General features: G+C 36.8%; 1 long non-coding RNA gene across 1 annotated transcript; it reads right to left on the reverse strand.

Moving 5' to 3' along the window:
* Positions 1 to 13,300: 13,300 nt before the first annotated feature.
* LOC122090967 lies at positions 13,301 to 14,847 on the reverse strand. Its single transcript, XR_006143778.1, has 3 exons — positions 14,804 to 14,847; positions 14,643 to 14,694; positions 13,301 to 13,368 (listed from the first exon to the last, which is right to left on the reverse strand). It is a non-coding gene; the product is annotated as an uncharacterized LOC122090967 (long non-coding RNA).
* Positions 14,848 to 19,084: the final 4,237 nt, after the last annotated feature.

The raw sequence follows: 19,084 nt of genomic DNA on the forward strand, positions 1-19,084 counted from the left end.
TAAGAAAAATCGATATCACTTCCCATTTGGGTTTTTTTTGGGAATAAATCATCATGGTCAAACCACATTGTTTGGATGTGGGTTGATAGCAGATGAGACGATTGAGTCGTCCATTTGGTTATTCTCTACGTAGTTGAAAGCAATGGATAATCGAACACATGTGGCAATTATTATAGACCCAAGTCCATCATATTGAGGGCCATTCCACATGTGTTTCCAAGCTCAAAGCATAGGTACTATTCATGGCAGGTGCAAAAACACTTTATAAAACACCTGAGCCATTTGTATGGGTCGAGTCCGTTATATAAAAAAGATTTTGGGAGTTGTAAGACAAAGAATGAATTTGAGACAAGATAGCAAGAGTTATTAATAACTTATAATCTCGTTGAACATGAGTGGTTGAAGAAAACGTACGAGCTTGGGTACCATTATATCTTAAAGGTACTTTTTTTGCTTGCATGTCATCCACACAACACAGTGAGGGGATGAATTATTACTTTCGTGGGTACTTTAAGCAATCAATCCCATTGCACAAATTTGCACAACAATATGAAATGTTATACAGAAACGAAGGGAGAGGGAAGCTAGTAGTGATTTCTCCATTATCAATAGAAAAACTCCACTATTAGTTGGTAATCCTTTGGAGATACATCCATCTAAAGTCTATACAAGGAAGATTTTTGAAATATTTAAGAAGCACTGGTTTATAGCACTGGTATTGACAACCACAGAAGAGGAAGTACATGTTAAAAGAAAAAGTATTTGGTCTGTCCCTTTGACATTCTTAACGAGCATAAATGTGAAGTTTGGGATGACATCGATACGGGTGTTGTAACTTATAGCTGTAAATTGTTTGAGTTTATGGGTTTGTTATGCAAACACATCTTGAGAATCTTCCATAAGACATACCGCAAGGATATTCCTTCCCAGTATATCCTAAAAAGATGGACTATGGATATAAGAAATGACTTGACGAATAAGATAGACAGATTAAGTGATGAAGCTTCTGGATCAGTAACAGTTGCATGGGCTTTTCAAGATACCTTGAGGAATTTGATAGCCACAGTTACTAGTTCACAGGTAGCATATAAATCTGCTACGACTGCATTGAGGATTGTGAATCAAAGAATCTTAAGAAAACTGGGTGCATCAAACATACAAACTCCTACTGTTGATCCACTACCCTCTGCCAATGTTATGCATGACTTCCATTGTAATATCCATATTCTTTTGGATGTGATCATAAGGGGTCAACCTAATTTAGGTCATGCTAAACATCAAATGGAGATGGCAACTGGAAGGAAGAATAGATGTAGCAATTGTGGGCAGTTAGAGCATAACAAGGCAACTTGTAAGGTGTGTTTTCAAGAGATCTCGTTGTATATATTAATTTTTAAAAATGTTTAGTGCAATATTAATAATGTGGGACTATGCCTTATATTTTTCAGGTAGTAGTGGCACCGAAAAATGAATTGGACACCACATACAATGAAGAACGATTTTAGTTAGAGATTTTTGGATCAACAGTATTTGATCTCATGTGTGGGTGTCTCTTTTTGAGTTATATATGTGGCTATTTATGTTCATTTTTTTGTAAGGATAGGTGTTGTTAACAACTTCCATTCATTTGAACTTTCAAGTTTCTATAATATTTGAAATGATTTTGTGAAGGTCTTCAGAAATTTACAAGGACTAAAGAACCAAAGCTTTACTTCCACATTTATGTTTGCCATAGGAAATTATGTAGTTTTATTGTGATGGTTGAATGATATATGGGCATTCTGTTTTGCATAACTCTATAGTGCTACTCCGGTGAAACTTATTTTGGCAATAGCTAACCTTAATCAGCCTTAATTTCCTAGTTTGTTGTCAGATGCATGGATATGAGCAAAAACTCAGTTCAACTCTACTAAGTTTTATCTTAACTAATTAAGGTCAACTGCATGAATCTTGTTTCACCATTCCACTAAGGTCCAACTTGAGCTGCTTGAGCTGGGTTGGGCAGTCAATGAATTTTGAATAGGTCCCAGAATGAGACCTGATCCATGGAGTTCAAATTTAAGCCTGATTTTCTCATGTCCTGATCCAAGTTGCTCTGAGACACACTTGTTTAAATCCATCAGTATTTAACCCCCTGTCACCACTTCAAGTAGGTCGTATCACCCTTCCCCTTTTACCACCTTGAATTTGCACCAGGATTCATGGTCTCACTGGTGCATTTATGGTCTTTGTTGCACATATCTAAACCTCAATCAAACTATCTTCATTTTTTTTTTCCTGTTGGGATAGAAATTATTTACATTGGATTTTTCAGTTGTTGGTTTATGTTTCAGTTTATCAATTATCTTCTGTTTTACATTATTTGATTTCAGAAGTTTTTGCTTAATCCTAAAAATACTTTTACATTTTGTTTCTTTCATTTGAAATCCACCTCTTTTGAAATAGTTTTTTGCTTATCAAGTTGAGATTGATCAACTTTAGTTATTGGTTCTGATGGTTTTATTTCTATTAGAGGTTGGAATTCTTACTTGATGATCATAGTGTCTGCTTTGGTGTTTGGTGTGAAGTCTGGTCCCATCTGTGGTTCAACATTGTTTCTTTTCCTTTTGTTTTTGGAGTTGTGTGCATTGGAGTTGATTTACTTATAAAGTAGTGGTTTATATTATCTTTGAACACTTGGGGAGCAAAATAACAGTAAAAGGATTCATGATAGAGAGGATAAGCTTTTCAAAGAAGGTACAATCATTTTTTCTTTTAAGGTCTAAGATTAAATAGAGGTACAATGATTTTAGTGGCATGGTCATGACACATGACTCCCATTTTCATTATTATTGGCCAATGGCCACATCAAAACAGAGAAAAGAGAGGTTTTTAACATTTCAGCTTTTTAAGATTATAGACAAGAGGGATTAGATTCATGTAAAACAACTAAAAGTTTGAGGGGTTTTTTTTTTTTTTTTTTTTTTTTTAAACTAAAATATTGAGCTTTGCAACATAAAACAAGTTTTGATTGAGTTTGACTTGTCTATCTCTTTATATGTAAAACAACTAAAAGATTGATTTTTAAAAAATTTTATATTGTTCTGAAACTTTTACGTGGTTCTCAACGATAACAAGCAACGAATTTCAAGGCGCATTTTATTAATGGTTGGATATGTTATTTTTTGTTTGGTTTAAATTTATTAATTGTTTGGATTGATTTACATTAACCTCCCTGACATTTGCCTATATTACATAATTTTTCATAAAAATTCATTTATTACATTTAAATTAACCCAAACTAACATGAGAGATGTTAATTTTTTAAAATGGAAAAAGATGATTTTACCCTTCTTCTTCCTCTCGTCTATTTACCCTGAACTCACCCCTCCCTCTCCTCCTTTCCATTTGCCCAGAGCTTACCTCTCTCTCTCCATCTTCTTCTTATTCTCTGACAAATAATAGATTACAAATAATTTGACGCAACGCAAATGGCCAGATGCTCTGTATCGAAGAGAAGAACGGAGAATCTGATCAAGAACAAGAGTGGGGAGGGAAGGAATTGATGAAAGATACGAGATGGAAATAGAACCCGTCGGAAATGTGGTTAGGACTCTGCAAACGGCAAAACGCCCGCGAGTTTACATAAACCGTCACATAACGGTCGAAGGTCACCACCGGAGGGTCAGAATTCCTGCAACCTGTGCTTCTGATATCTTCCGTCTTTTTTTTATTTTTTATTTTTTGAAACAAAAATCCCAAACACAGATTCCATTAATCAGTTAATGAATCTAGATAATAAGAAACAAATTACTGAAAGAAAGAACCACTCAATACACGTTTGTACTCCGTAATTAAAGCTACAGCCTAATCAGTTTGAAACTGCAAAACAGAAAAAAGAGGGAATATGACCCGCCTTCCACTACTCCATCCCTCCTTCCTTCACAACATGAAGGTGATAACAGGAGGAGAGGAAATGTGTACAACGAACCATCTTCGAGCCCACTTGCCACTGCTCTAATCTACTTGGATCTCTGTCTCATCTTTCGACGCTTTCTCTTGAGTCTCCTCATGCACTTCGCCGATTTGTTTCAGTGTTCGCGTATCGTCGGTGTATATTTTACGTCTTACTCGGAAACTCGGTCACAAATCCAAGGAAGAAACGATTCAGTGGCTCTTGGAGTAGGCTCGTCCTGAACTCGTTATCCCAAGCCCAAAACACCTCCATCAAGAGACGTTTGGCTGGGAACTCCACTAACGATTCTGCTCCCAAACCCATCTCTATCGCTTACCCTGAAGACAATGGTAATGGCACTGGGGTCATTGCTCTCCTACCGGCTCCTGAGTTCTGACGACGCTGAATCGGTGATATCAGCAGGAAAAGCCGTCACAATGTTTGATGTGGAGGGTCCCCTGCTGACGGTGCAAGCTATTGTTGTGCAGGCATCGACTGTCTTCTATGATACTCCTGCGACCTCAGGTCCTTTACTGTCACTGTTTTCGTTTTATTTTACACTCTTCTACTATTTGGATATTATTTTACGATTTTGAGCATTTCTGTTGATAAAATCTTACTCGCATCGTTGTTTATTTGCATTGATATTTGATAAGCTTTCTTATGTCTTCAGTTTGGCCCAAAAGTCTGAGTTCTTTCAAATGCCGGTTAAAGAAACTAGAGGGGTGAGTTCAGGACAAATAGGGGAGAGGAGGGAAGAAGGGTAAAATAATCTTTTTAATTTAAAAAAACTAAAACCTCTCTTACGGTGTTTAGTTTAGGTGAACTTAAATGTAATAAATGGAATTTTAGGGGGGATTATATAATATAGACAAACGCCAGGGGAGGTTGATGTAAATCACGCTAATTATTTCTATTAATGAATGTAATGGTATATTTGAAGGAATCCTTCTAAGGACATTAAAATGTTACTTATGTTCAAATTAGTAGACCTAACACATTTAGTGTGTATTTATGTTGATAAATTGTATATCAATAGTATGATGTGATAATATTTTGACAGGGTACTGAAATCCATTTTCTTTTGTTTAGTTTTAGGAAACAAGTAATGTTCTTGTATAGTATATATGGCCCATGTCCTTATCTATTTGGGCAACTGTGGGATCAAGATGCCATTGAACTTGGACCTTGGTTTAATTTTAAGTGCATTTTTTTTGTTTGTTTTTGGCTTCTTTTTTGTTTTGGATCATTGCTTTTTTTTTTCATATGCTCTAATTTTGAGGCTGCTGAAGATGCTTTAATTGTCCTAAGCATAAGTTAGAGTCTGCATATTGATTGCTCATCACTTTAGGACTGCGAAGTATTGTATAGGTCTAATGGATGCTCACCAATTTTTTCTTGTTACTAAAGAGTGCAACTTTTTTGTTTTTTCCCTTTCTTGAAAAAAACAAAAAAACAGTGTAATTGATTTATGGTTTTCTAACCAATCACTAATTGGATTAGTATCCGAAATCTAAATACCATGCTATGGTTTTGAGCTTTTGCCCTAGTTGCTAAATACACAATGTACTTGAACTCTGATGCAAGACAATATACAAAACCCTTCAGGTAATGGGCTCACTTAGGTAGGTCAATAAATCTAGTTGATATGGCTAATAATGAAAAATTCAGCAGAACTATAATATTTTCAAAATAATTGAATATGGATTCATAAAATCGAACTCTTGTTTAGAGCGATTAGACTAGTTGCCTTTGCTGTTATGAATTTTACGTTAGTTCATAAACTTAAGAAAACAATAGTAGCCTAATCCTATTATAAATACCTCTTGACCTAGACCCACACCCGCACCCATCCAATTGCATATATCCAAGCAGCATGGCTTTATTTAGTAGATTTTGTGAAACATAAGCATTTAGTGGGTAAGTTGGACTTGAACTTGCATCTCATGCATTAGCCATATGGATAGGGTTTTACTGGGATTGTTTTTGGATGTGGCTCAAGGACCTTCCTGGACTAGTTGGTAGACATTTTAATAAAAAAAATCACTAGTATGGTATCATCTGTTGATATATATGCATGCCAAAATTAAGTGAAAGTAATTTTCCCTAAATAAATCAGAAACCTGTGATTAACTATATTTTTTTTTCTTGAAAAGCAAAATCAAAAGATTCTTGAGACCAAACATACAAGTTTTACTCCTACTTGTATGAGTTTCTCTTAAGTTCATTCAGTGGCTTTACAAACACATCCTTACCCTTAATATGCATTCAAAATTTCAATCTAAATACACCTATCACATTAAAGGTACTCTAGCCAAAATTGATGGAGGAAACTGGTAAGACTGACAGAAAATGAAAGGACAGTTCTTCAAAACATGGGGAATTTATTATCACTCCCCTACACTTGGCCTATATTTACTAAAACTCCCATACCTTTTACTTTTTTACTGTTACTCCCCTATTTTTTTCTTTTTACATATCTTTCTCCCCTACTCTTTTTAAATACCAATATTACTCTTCATTTTCACTTGTAACTTATCAGGCTTTTTTCAAATTAATTGGTTCAAAACATGGCTTGAACCAAACCACTAACAAGTTTTATATCATCCAATCATTGAGGATATTGTAAAGTCAAAACAGAATAATTTTGTATCCGATCTATATCTATATCGGTATCATATGTTCCAATAGAGTATCACACGTTTTTTAATTTTTTGGCTGAGACCGATACCAATCTAATACCGATAAAAAATAGATTGCTAAATATGTGATGATGGATGAGATAACAAAAAATAAAATAAAATGAAATAAAATAAAATAATAATAATAATAAATAAACAACATCCCTAATGATTGGATGAGAAAAAATAAAAAAATAATATTAATAAATAAAAATATCTTTAAGGACACATCAGCTATATCAATATCCTTGATGACTGGATGAGACAAAACTTGTAAGTGGTTTGATTCAAACCACATTTTAAACCAATCAATTTGAAAAAAATGTAACAGGTTACAAGTGAAAATGAAGGGTAATCTGGGTATTTAAAAAGAGAAAGGGAACAAGAGATGTAAAATAAAAAAGCAGAGAAGTATCAGCAAAAAAGTAAAAGGTAGGAAAATTTTAGTAAATATAGGCCAAGCGTAGGGGAGTGATAGTAAATTCTCCTATAATCTATAAATAGATATGGGTAATATTGAAGATTAAGATAAGACATAATGTAATAGAATTCTTACATGGTTTTGGTCCAAGAAATACTGCATTCACACATGGAATCTCTGCACCGTCCAATAATAAGAGAGTTTAACTCAGACAACAAAAATGATGGCTATTTACAAAGCTATAAATTATACAACGGTATTCAGAGTCTCAGGCAGGAAATAAAAAACCAACTAATTTTGCAAATATCTATACTTTATTTAGAGTTCCATTGATGACATTATGATGATGTTGTTGCCGTTGTTATCGTCGTTCTGTTGTTGTTGTTGTTCTTCTTCTTCTTCTTCTTCTTCTTCTTCTTCGTCTTCATCATCATCAGCATCATCATCATCATCATCATCATCATCATCATCATTATTGAATGAAATTGTCATACTGGGGACTCAAATATTTTGAGGCACAAATATAACACTTCCATGTTCCCTTAGTATTTTTTTTTTTTTAAACTTTTATCTCTTTATAATTTTTTTTACCTATAGTTATGCTGGTTAATTAAGTTCTTAACATAACTAAACTATGCTTAATCAGATTATGCTACAAAAGTGTAAATTGATCCCTAAAAATTAATTTTTTGTTATCATGTACTACTACAGGGCATGGGAAAGGCCGAACAAAGAAAGCTTATATGGTTTTAGGAGGATCAAAGACAACATGCAGCGAGAGAGAATCATCAATTGAGAAAATTAAAGCCTTCATAAGGATGTGAGACATGATGGCTATAAATCTATTGCAAATCTGAACAGTTTGTGAAGTTTCTTTTCGGGTACCCTTTATCAGCTCATAGAGAACATTTTCATCATGTTTCTTTATTCCAAAAACCATTGCTTCTAGTTTTGTTCATATAAATTGACCATTGACACTAAACACAAATATCTTACCCTTAAAAAAATGTAATGGCTGATGGTACATATTACTGCCAAATCCAAGATAAACCAAAGATACCTTCTTCCCCTTTTACACAGAGCAAAATGAAAAAATGCCTACCACCAAGCTACACCCGAGTGATTATATTCTGCAGTGAGTGCGGCCATGTAGTGAGCATCAGATGGTCGAGACCATCCGGGCATGCGCCTCGAGGTCCTCTCGGCCATCCGATGCTCACTACCCAGCCGCACTCACTGTAGAGGATAATTTTGCAGCTACACCCTTATGTATCCCCCCTTTCGCAAATCCAAGTTGGATTAATGACTCAAAATTATACCTCTGCAATTTTATAAAGGTTTAAGAAAGATTTGTAAGATTTCCAATTAGATGGGCTAGCATAATCCAATGTTTGTTTCCAAAAATCAGTTTAGTGGTATTGACTACAGATGGAGTAAGCAGAAAGAATCCAATAATGGTAAGTGATCTCTATGGAGATATTGGATTTTATTAGCACACTTTAATGGTATGAAATATATATTACTATGTGTAGATTTAATATATGTTTTCCTTAATGGGGAGAAACCCCTAATTTCCGTGCAGGGTTAGTCCCTACCCTCACCCATATGTATAGTTATCACTGACCCATTAAATGAGGCTAATGACCTAAAACTAAAGGGAAAGAGGGTAGACCAGACCAACATTGATCGTGTTGTACAAGGAGCATACGAGAAGACTTTGAGGAGTTGTTATTCTTCAGCCATAGATTCAGGTATGCCTAAAACATGTCTTTGTAGTGTTTATCGTACATGCTCATCGATCTCCATAAATCGTTTCCGCATTTATATTCTATCAATGGTATTAGAGCCTACTCATGGAAATCATTAAGGGTTTTTTTTTCAATTATTATTATAATTATAATTATCTGTTGTGCTCTAACGCCATCCCCTAGAGAATGCCAATATTAGAGGGACACCCCCTCTCTTTCACCAAATTAAACTCGGACCCCTTGCCGTCAGTCACTGTTAAAGAATATACCATATATGCTGATATCAGCAATAATATTTTATTTAAAATACAAAAATACCCTTAATTAAATATGAAGTACCTAAAGTACCCTTATAATAATTTACTATTTCTTTCCCCATTCCACTGGGATCATTGAGAGAAGCGGCGACGACCGGCGACCCGCACGACCTCACAGAAAAAGCCAAACCCTCACCTTTCAAAACCTGCAACATCCTACCTTTTGTAGATCGTAGCTCCACTGCGCCCATCCTAGCAAAACATCCACTTTAAGCAAACCCCACCTTCCCAGGCCTCCTAAAGCAAGAAGAAAAATTGGAAGCAGAGCTCCATTTACCTCTCCCTATCTGTTTCGCTTTTGATTTCTATCTTTCATTGAGAGTCTTTTCTTTTTTCTCTTATGTTCTCCACCCCTAATGTGGCCACTATGGAGAAGATCACCAAGTCCAAATCCACTCCAATGTATTCAAAATTATATTCTTCCACACGAAACTCTGATAACGTAGGTACCCTGCATCTATCGCCCATGATTCCCACTCTCTCATCAACAAATAAAATCAATTAACCTAAAAAAAAAAAAAACATTTTTTTCTTGAAAAATCATCAGAGTCGTCCTTACATCAATGGTTCATTTTGAAAGAAACCGATCAAAATAATTGATAGACAAAAGCTGTTTGGAAACAAAAGCCGAAGAACGCCCGAGTTTGATTAAAAAAACAGAACTTCTTTACACCTACAGAGGGGAATAAAAAGTAACCCAAAAGAAGAGACGATCTGCAATAGAAAAAGAAACGGAAGGAACGAAGCTGAGTTTGAGAATCCACAGAATGGTATCCAAGCGAGAGCATTTCAACCAGCTCTCAAGTACAATTGAAGATGATCCATGGGTTTTGCATCCAAAACTGTTCTTTCTTTCAAGTACGCCAACGTAGTACACCGTAACCTTGTCTTACCCCGCATCACTCCCTCCATTAAAGACCAATCTTTTGCCTTCCCCATCGCCACCGCCTCCACCAGATCCTTGGAAGCCGCCAATCTCAATCTCTCTCCCAGGAGCTGAGAAACGCATCGTCTTCTACTACACCAGCCTTAGCATGGTCCGCAAGACCTTAGAGAACTGTAGAACTGTTCGATCGATCCTAAAAGGGTTCAAAGTCTTCATAGATGAGAGGGATCTATCAATGGATGCTGGGTTATTGGAAGAACTAAATGCGATCTTAGGTAGTAAGGAGCTGATGCTACCTAGAGTTTTTATCAGTGGTAGGTACGTAGGCAGAGCAGAAGAGATCCAACAACTTCACGAGACCGAAGAGCTGAAGAGGTTCATCGAAGGTTTCCTGGTGTCGGAGACCGGTGTTTGCAACGAATGTGGAGGGCATCGCTTACTGTTGTGCAATCAGTGCAACGGGAGAAAGCCAAGGGAGCAGATGAAGGCCTGAACCATCCCCATCATCATAGGACAGCTCAAAGGCTCCCCCTTCACCACCACCACCAACTTTGGCACCACCGCCATCGGCAGGTTTACCTACGCTCTGAAAGAGAGAAACAAAAATAAAAGAATTGGGTTAAAATGTGTTTTGGTGAGAAGGGTATAACGGTCATTTTATCTCTTGTTTCAACAGTGACTGACGGCAGGGGGTCCGAGTCTAATTTGGTGAAAGAGAGGGGGTGTTCCTTTAATATTGGCATTCTCCAAGGGGTGGCGTTGTAAATTACCCTAATTATAATTATCTGTTGTGCTCTAAGATTCTGATTTAAAAAAAAAAAAAAAAAAAGGTCGTGAGGTTAGGGGTGTCAATTCTAAGGCCGCACCGGTAGGCCCGATCGAGCTCGACACATTTACGGCCCGACCTGGACACCGGCCAATTTAATAAATGTGTCGGGCTCAACACGTTTATTAAACGGGTGTTCATGGTGCAAGTAGCTAGGCCATTGGGCGACCGACCGAACCGACATGTTTATATGTCTGGCTTGAACCGACTCATTGCAGCCCGACCTAGCCCAACCCCTTTAATACTGGATAAAATTCCTATTTTGTCACTATTAGGAAGAAATAAATTAAGCTTTTTTACCCTTTACATTGTAATAGGATTTGATTTAATTAAGCTTTATTTTGTAAGTTGTAAAGGCCCTAATCTCTTCTTTTTCTTTGTAAGAACAACCATATCTCATATCATTTCTCTTTTTTATTAAAGATATACTTCACATATTTTTAGGCATTCAACCACTTAGGAAAAGAATTTCGGGTAGGCACATTTAAATCGCGTTTAGAGCTCGTTTATACTTAAATATGTCCATAGGCCGGTTAAGGCCGGTTAAGACCCATTTAAGAAAGCCCAATTAAAGTCCGAGATCGACCGACCCGATTATAAATTGTACTATGCCCCTCAAAGCTGAGCTCATTTACCTAAATGGGCATTTACTATGCAAGGCTTCCAAGTGGTCAGGTACGATTAAGCCCCAACCGAAATTGACCCGACCCAACCAGCTGACACCCCTAGCTACGGGCAGCCAGGCCATGGCTGCAGCCATTGTTACCTACATAGCATATGTTTTTGTTATAAATATGTATACAACTCCTATTTTCTTTCTCTGAATCTTCAGTATTCCTGATAAGGTTTAGCAATTTCAAATCCCTGGTTGCTGAAACCCAAATTTTTGGTTAAAATCCAAGTTAAAGTCAAATTTTGAGTTGAGATGGTCTCTCCTCGTTTTGCTACATTTAACTTAATTCAATTATTAAAACTGAAAATTGAGAAAGAAAGGACGGCAGGAGTTATGAGAGGCGAGTTGCATGTGGCTGAGTTACACTAAGATATATATAATGTATATTATATTAAGAAAGCCCAAAAAAGTTAGAAAATTCCAAAAGTGTGTTACTTTATTGGTTTTAGTTGTCTTTTGAACCAAAGTACAAAGTTCAGTTTTTCTCTTTTCCCTGTTTTTTAGGTTTTGGGATTGACTATATATATATATATATATATATATAAAGGTTTACTTGTATAGATGGTTTCTCTGTTGATGAAACCGTACAAAGTTCTATTTTTTATTATTATTAAGGTAATTTATAATGTTACCCTCTAGAGAATACCACTATTTAAGAACACCTTTTTTGTTTTACCAAATTAGACTCAGACCCCCTACCATTAGTCACTGTTAAGTGAAGAGGTAAAATGACCATTATACCATTTTCACTAAAATTCATTTCAATCTAATTTCTCTCTCCCTCCTAATTTCCAAACCACAATGAAGTAGAGAGCCAAATGCGTCACGACTCTCTGCCATTGAACTCTCTGGAGTCTGGAATCTGGATACACTTAACATATGTCATGATTTTGGTCCTAGGCTCTGTTTGGTATTGTTTCTATTCCAGAAACTCCGTTTCGTGTCAGAAACGGAAATTTCAGTTTCTGTGTCAAAATGTCCTTTTTAAATGATTTTGGGTTGTTTGGTGAATCTGTTTCTAGAACAGTTTCAGAACCAAGAAACGACAGTTCTGCCGTTTGGTAATGCTTGTTTTAGAAACGGGTTTTTTTTTTCTCTTTTCTTTTCTTTTAAGTCAATAATTACAACAATAACACTAAAATACTATAAGCATATAAATTCTTTTGGGACAATAAAATATTACACACCAACTAAAAAAAACATGGTTTCCAAATGATGAATAAAATACAGAATTAACAATGCCTTGTCCAAGTTAATTATTACATAATTTCCCAAATTTTCACTTTTTTCCCAAGTCTAAAGACTTGAATGTATGGAGGATGTCTTTCATCTTATTTGTTTGGTCCTCTAATCCTTTAAGTGTCCCTTCCAGATATCCTTTCATGTACTCGTTCGAAATGGAAGGTGGTCTGGATGATGTTGATGTTGAGCTTGAGCTTTCTAAACATAATATATGTTGTATGGTAGAGATATGTGTTTCATCTTTCAACCATACAAACATACCACATCCACGGTTATCAGCTTATATCAAATAATAGTAGATGTGATTAGGGTCGTTGAAATTTAACATCGAATGAAACAAAAATCATAAATTATCTATAGGTATAGGTCAATCGTAGAAATAAATTACCCCAGTTGAATTTGGGCAACATATAAAATACTGTCCCTTGTTTGGACCTTTCGTCGCAGTTCGTACTTTGCATTGGCCTTTACCACATCTACATAGATGTAGTTAATCCACCCACATGAAAAAATTACATGAATCTTCACACTTGAAAAATTCTCTTCCAATATTTTTACCCGACTTGGTTGTATATTTACCACAACTCTTCCCACAAATTTCACAAGTTGCTATCATGAGTGGGGGCATAGAAGAAGTCATCTGTAACAGAAATTTAAATATAAAAAAAATTAATATAGCATCCAAATATATGACATTCATAATAATATATCAACTTGTCCCATATATATAAATGTATCATAAAACAAGTACTACGTGTGTTGAAACATCAATTTAGGTTTTCAGTTTTGGCAAAATAGTTATCGGTTTTAGTTTTCAACTAGTTCTGGCATCATTTGCTGCCTAGCCATTGCATTTGTAATTCTTAGCCTAGTGGCATTCATCTCTTTTGCCCGATTTCGTTGACTTGATTGTATTGTAGAATGATCAACGAAATCTTCATATGGCGGGTTCAAGTCATCTTCTGCAACTTTTAAATCATCGCTCATCCCCACGAATTCTGCATCAGCAATATGCTCTTCTCGAATATAATTGTGTAGCCCACAACATGCCAGTACGATTGATGCCTGAGCTTCCACTGGGAACTGATGCATTAGCCTTAAAATTTTAAATTTGTTCTTCAATACCCCAAATGTGCGTTCAATGACATTCCGAAGTGATGAATGCCTATAATTGAACAACTCTTTCGTTGTTCTTGGGGATCTTCTACGCCCTTTATAGTCCGGTAGATGGTATCTCTCACCCCTAAATGGTGTCAAAAATCCAGATTGGCTAGCATACCCAGAGTCGACAACATAATACTTTCCTACAGACAAAAAATAATATATATTATTACATATACACTCAAATGAAAATCTAATATAATAGTATAAAGTTAATACCTGGAGGTGGATGTGGAAAACTCAATCGAGGATCACTTCTTGCCTGTTCAAGTACTCGACAGTCATTTGCACTACCTTCCCATCCCGCATACACATATGTGAATAGCATGTCAAATGAACATGCACACATCACATTTTGAGTTGTGATCCCCTTCCGATTCCTATATCGAATTTGATCCTCTCTTGGAACTACCGCATGGATATGAGTACCATCTATGGCGCCAATACAATGCTATGATTCCTATAACGTTACCTTCGGAAGTGGCAGTCAAGGTTTATTTACAGATTAATTAATCAAGTCTTCAATACACAACTTCCAGAGTAAACATAAAAACAAGAATGCACATTTCAGTTGGTGAAGATTCTGTACAAGCTGAAATGAAAATTGGAAGAATTGAAATTTAACAAACTTACAACAACACTGTGATAGATGAAACTAGGTACCACAAGAGGTGTATGGATTCAGGAAGCAAAGGAGAAGAAGAAGAAATAGAAGAGAAGAAGACGAAATAGAAGAGAAGAAGAAGACGTTACCTCTCTGTATAGGTGGTCTAGAAAAACCCTAAAATTTGTCCCAATACCTGCTCTGTGATTACAATAGATGAAGAAGAAGGAGAAGAGGTTAGAATACAAGAAGAAAGAGGTTAAAAGAGATGAAAAAGAAGAAGGAGAAGAAGAGCCGAAATCGAAGTTACCTGCAGAGGAGATTTCACAAGGGGGCGAGCTCCTGTTTCTTCTTCTCTCATCTCTCTGTGCGAGTTCCAAACTATATTCGAAACTAGAACTTTGTTAAGCTAATCGATCTCTGTCTCTGGTAGAAAAGAAAAAATGAAGAAGAAAAAGGAGAAAAAAACCCCTAAATTTCACACAAACCCTCTCTGTGGTTACAATAGATGAAGAAGAAGAAGAGGTTGAATAGAAGAAGAAGAAGGAGAAGAAGGAGGAGAGGCGAAGCACAGACCTGAGGTGAAGATTTCTCGTACACAGTTTTAGCTGAGCTCTCTCTTCTTTCCTCTTTGCTCTCCTCTCTCTATCGCGGACAATCGGGAACGAAAGTTTCTCCCTATATTTTTTTGGAACGAGACGTGGCCGACGGAACAGCCTCGAGCGTTTCGTCAAATCGGGCCATTTTCGTTTCTTACCACACTGATAGTTTCGAAAAAACTGAAATGGAGCCTAAACATACCAAACAATTTTCAACGTTTTTTTGTTCTATTAACACGAAAAAACGCTAGAAACGTTTTTTTATGAACTATACCAAACAGGCTCCTAGTCTTCAACTTCCAAAACTCTGTACTATAGGCAATGTTCAACGAAACATGACCGTTGTCATAACCAGAGACGAATTATAGAAAAGGAAGCCAACAAACCCAACTTCAAGATTGAGCACAGCAAGACTACCACCTTTAATACTTCCTCTTTCAAACATGGTTTAAAGAGAGAGAGAGATTAGATCATTTATCTCCAAATGCCACTATTTAATACATTAGTTATGGTATCAAAAGGATCGGCAGCAGCAGCGGCAATGGAAACGTCGCATTGGATGTACTTGATGGGGTGGTCCGCGTTCAAGAGCGAGGGCTACACAGTAGAATAGTGAATCCCAAATCTTGTTTTACTAAAAGTGCTTCTCGTAGATGGGTTTGCCTTGAAAGAGACGAGCATGTAGGACCGGTGAAGAGATGCCGATGATGATGGTGAGGAAGATTATAACCATTGAAATGAGCTTGAGCTACGTCGCTGCTCGACTGTCTTGGCACGACAGCTCTCGAGTGGCGTCGATGAGATAGGAAGCCATGGGTGCCGAGAAAGTCATTGGCTCTAATGGTAGAGAGTTGTTGTTGGTTGTTGTGAGTTCCTGCTGGTCGTCGATGCCGCTATCGCCGTGATCTCTGAACGATCCAAATCTATTTGGGTATGAAACTTATTACATGGGCATTTTAGGTACTTCACATTTAGTAGGGGCATTTTGGTATTTAAAATAAAATATAATAGCTGACATCAGCATATGAGGTATATTCCTTAACAGTAACTGATGGTAGGGGGTCGGAGTCTAATTTGGTGAAACAGATGGGGTGGTCTTATAATTGAGGTATTCTCCAGAGGATGGCACTGTAAATTACCCTTATTATTACTATTCATCTAGGTAGGGGTGTCAATCGGTCGGGCCAGGTTGGTCTCGGTTGGGCCTAAGCAAGCCTGATGGTGTGAAATCCTTGCATCGTGAATGCCCATTTACTTAAACGGGTTTGGGTTTGGGGGGCATGGTACGGTTTGTAATCAAGCCGGTTGGTATCGGGCTTTAATTGGGCTACCTTAAACGGGCGTCAAACAAGCTATAAGTCTATTTAATTCTAAACGGACTCTAAACTGGCTATGTTTACAAATGCTTTAGTATCAAAACACACATCCTCAGACTGAGAAATGTTTAGGGTGATGCCTTCAACAGATTTGATTTCCAATCAACAAATAGAATTGAATCAGTAAAACACTCAAATAAGCAAATCCTCCACCTACAAATGCAGACACATACAAAAGCAATGCATGGGAAGGAGCGAGAGAGAGAGAGAGAGAGAGAGGAGAGAGAGAGAGAGAGAGAGAGAGAGAGAGAGAGAGAGAGAGAGAGAGAGAGAGAGAGAGATCTATCCCTTAAAGATCCTATGCATTATTAAGCAAAGAAAATAAGAAAAGGAAGTGTTTCCAAGCTACAGCACAAGGGCAATCTCCCATAACCAGTGAAAAACGAGAACGGCAAAAAAGGGAGACAAACGGGTTTTAAAGGGGTGCAAAATTTTGAACAATGCAATAAAAATGACAATATACCACATATATTTAGTCTTAGGATATAATAATGACTTGCATTTTAGTAACCATATAATTCAGCTAATGACACATTCATGGTTTAATTAGTTAGGAATAAGGACGGATCATGGATGTATGAAGTAAATTCTAACTCACAAGGCAGAGGCAGTATGGATTTGAGATCTTATTTCTCTGCTTGTATTTTTCCCAAGGGGGCAGCAACGACTAGAGGATGAGGATGAAGAAGACTAGAGGGAAGAGGGTAGCGGCTAGCAGCAGTTCGCAACTGCTGCTGGAGGGAAGAGGGCACCAGCGACCAGCAGGTACCAGAGGGAAGCAGCTACCAGTGGTATGAGATGCCTAGATGGAAGAGGGCACTGGCGACCAACAGCTACCAACGACATGCGGTGACTAGAGGGAAGAGGGAAGCGGCTCTTGTGACTTCAGCAGTTCTTTAGGTTTAGGCAATTAGGCGTTTAGGGTTTTTTTTTTCCATAGGAAATTACCATTTAGTCCTGCAATTTAAGCATTTTTCTAGAGGGGGTCAGGTCAGTCGGACTAATTGAGTCGGTTCTAACGGGCTACTTAAGTGAGTCGGGTCAATCGGGTGCCCGATGAGCTACTACTCTGCACCATGAACGCCCGTTTAATAAATGGGCTGGTTCAGGTCAGGCCTTAAGCGAGTCGAGCTGAGTCAGGCCTACCGGTGCGGGCTCAGGATTGACACCCCTACATCTTGGAAATTTAGATTTACAAGCATTAATGAATATTTAAAAAAAAAAAAAGTCGTTTACTTTTATTGATTGTTTCTTTTTGAGGAAATGGTACAAAGTTTATATCTTAAAAAAAATAAATAATGGTGTCATGAGGTTTAATTGGACGCTTCGTATCAGAATCATAAAGTCTATTTATTTAGTTGTAACTCCTCTTGACATCTGGATTAGGCAATAACACTTTATATGATTTTATTATTCATATCATTTCTTGTGCTATTCTATTTAGTCACGATAGGAAATATGATGCATCTTATGTTGTTTCTGACTATTACGATAGGAACACTTATGATTTTATATTTATTAAAAATTAATGTATCAGTTTTTAGTCTCACTTTCAAGCTTTGTTCTAAGACTTACCTTGCTTATGCGTGGACCCATTTTACCCTAGGTGGTGAGCCCTATCTATGGGGTAGACACACATTATTTTATTGTTATTTTCAACATCAAAAGGGTTTAATGTTAAGAATTTCCTAGGGGTATTTTTTGTGGGCTTGCAAATGTGACTTGTAGTTAATGACTTAACCCAAAGGGGTAGCGCAGTTGGTGAGTAACGAACTTGGTACAAGCCGTCAACTCGGACGTCCTAAGTTCGACTCCCACTAGGCACACCTTGGACCACTCACACGAGGGTATTGAGTGCTTTTCAGTGCTTTCAATGAAAGTTGAATGATTCTCATTCAACCTCGGTATGACCCGGTCCATGCAGTTATGGGGTCAGTATGGGCCCTCGGGACTAGTCAGGCTGAAGGTTGAAAGCCTGAATACCCAGTGTTAGAACAAAAAAAAAATTTGTAGTTAATGACTTAACATTAGGGATTTTGTGTAACAGTTACTTCTGCTTGATGTGTTACATTCATAGAAATTGTTTCTAGAACCAAACAAAATGTGGGATTATGAGATTTATAGAAATACCATTAAAACTCTACTTTAGCCTACTAACAATTAAGGGGTGGAAAATTAAAATTGTTAATTTATAATTGGGATTTGAAAGATTGCCTTTATATTTAAATAATTGGAATGGACATTGTTATGAGATTTTATTTAAATAAATGTAAATAAGATGCATGTTACAATGTGTATATAATACATGTCATGGATGGATGACATTCTCTCTCCTCTTTATCCCTTTCGCTCTCTCTTTTTCTCAGTCCCTTTCTTTGTTGAATATTATGTATTCTTGAGTAGCCCAAATGATGGATTCAGTTGTTATTTTGGAACCTCTACAATCTGATGTTATAATTACTATCCCATTAATCTATTTTAAAGTTAGTTTGAGAAATTCAGACCATGTTAGAACCAGGTGATCCAATTTAAATTGGATTAATTGTTAGCTCTCATAAAGGTATTTTATTACATCACTTAAGAAGAAAGAATACTGTCATACTTGAGATTACAAAA

This window comes from Macadamia integrifolia, chromosome 10 (assembly GCF_013358625.1).
Source record: "Macadamia integrifolia cultivar HAES 741 chromosome 10, SCU_Mint_v3, whole genome shotgun sequence".
Taxonomy (NCBI): Eukaryota; Viridiplantae; Streptophyta; class Magnoliopsida; order Proteales; family Proteaceae; genus Macadamia; species Macadamia integrifolia.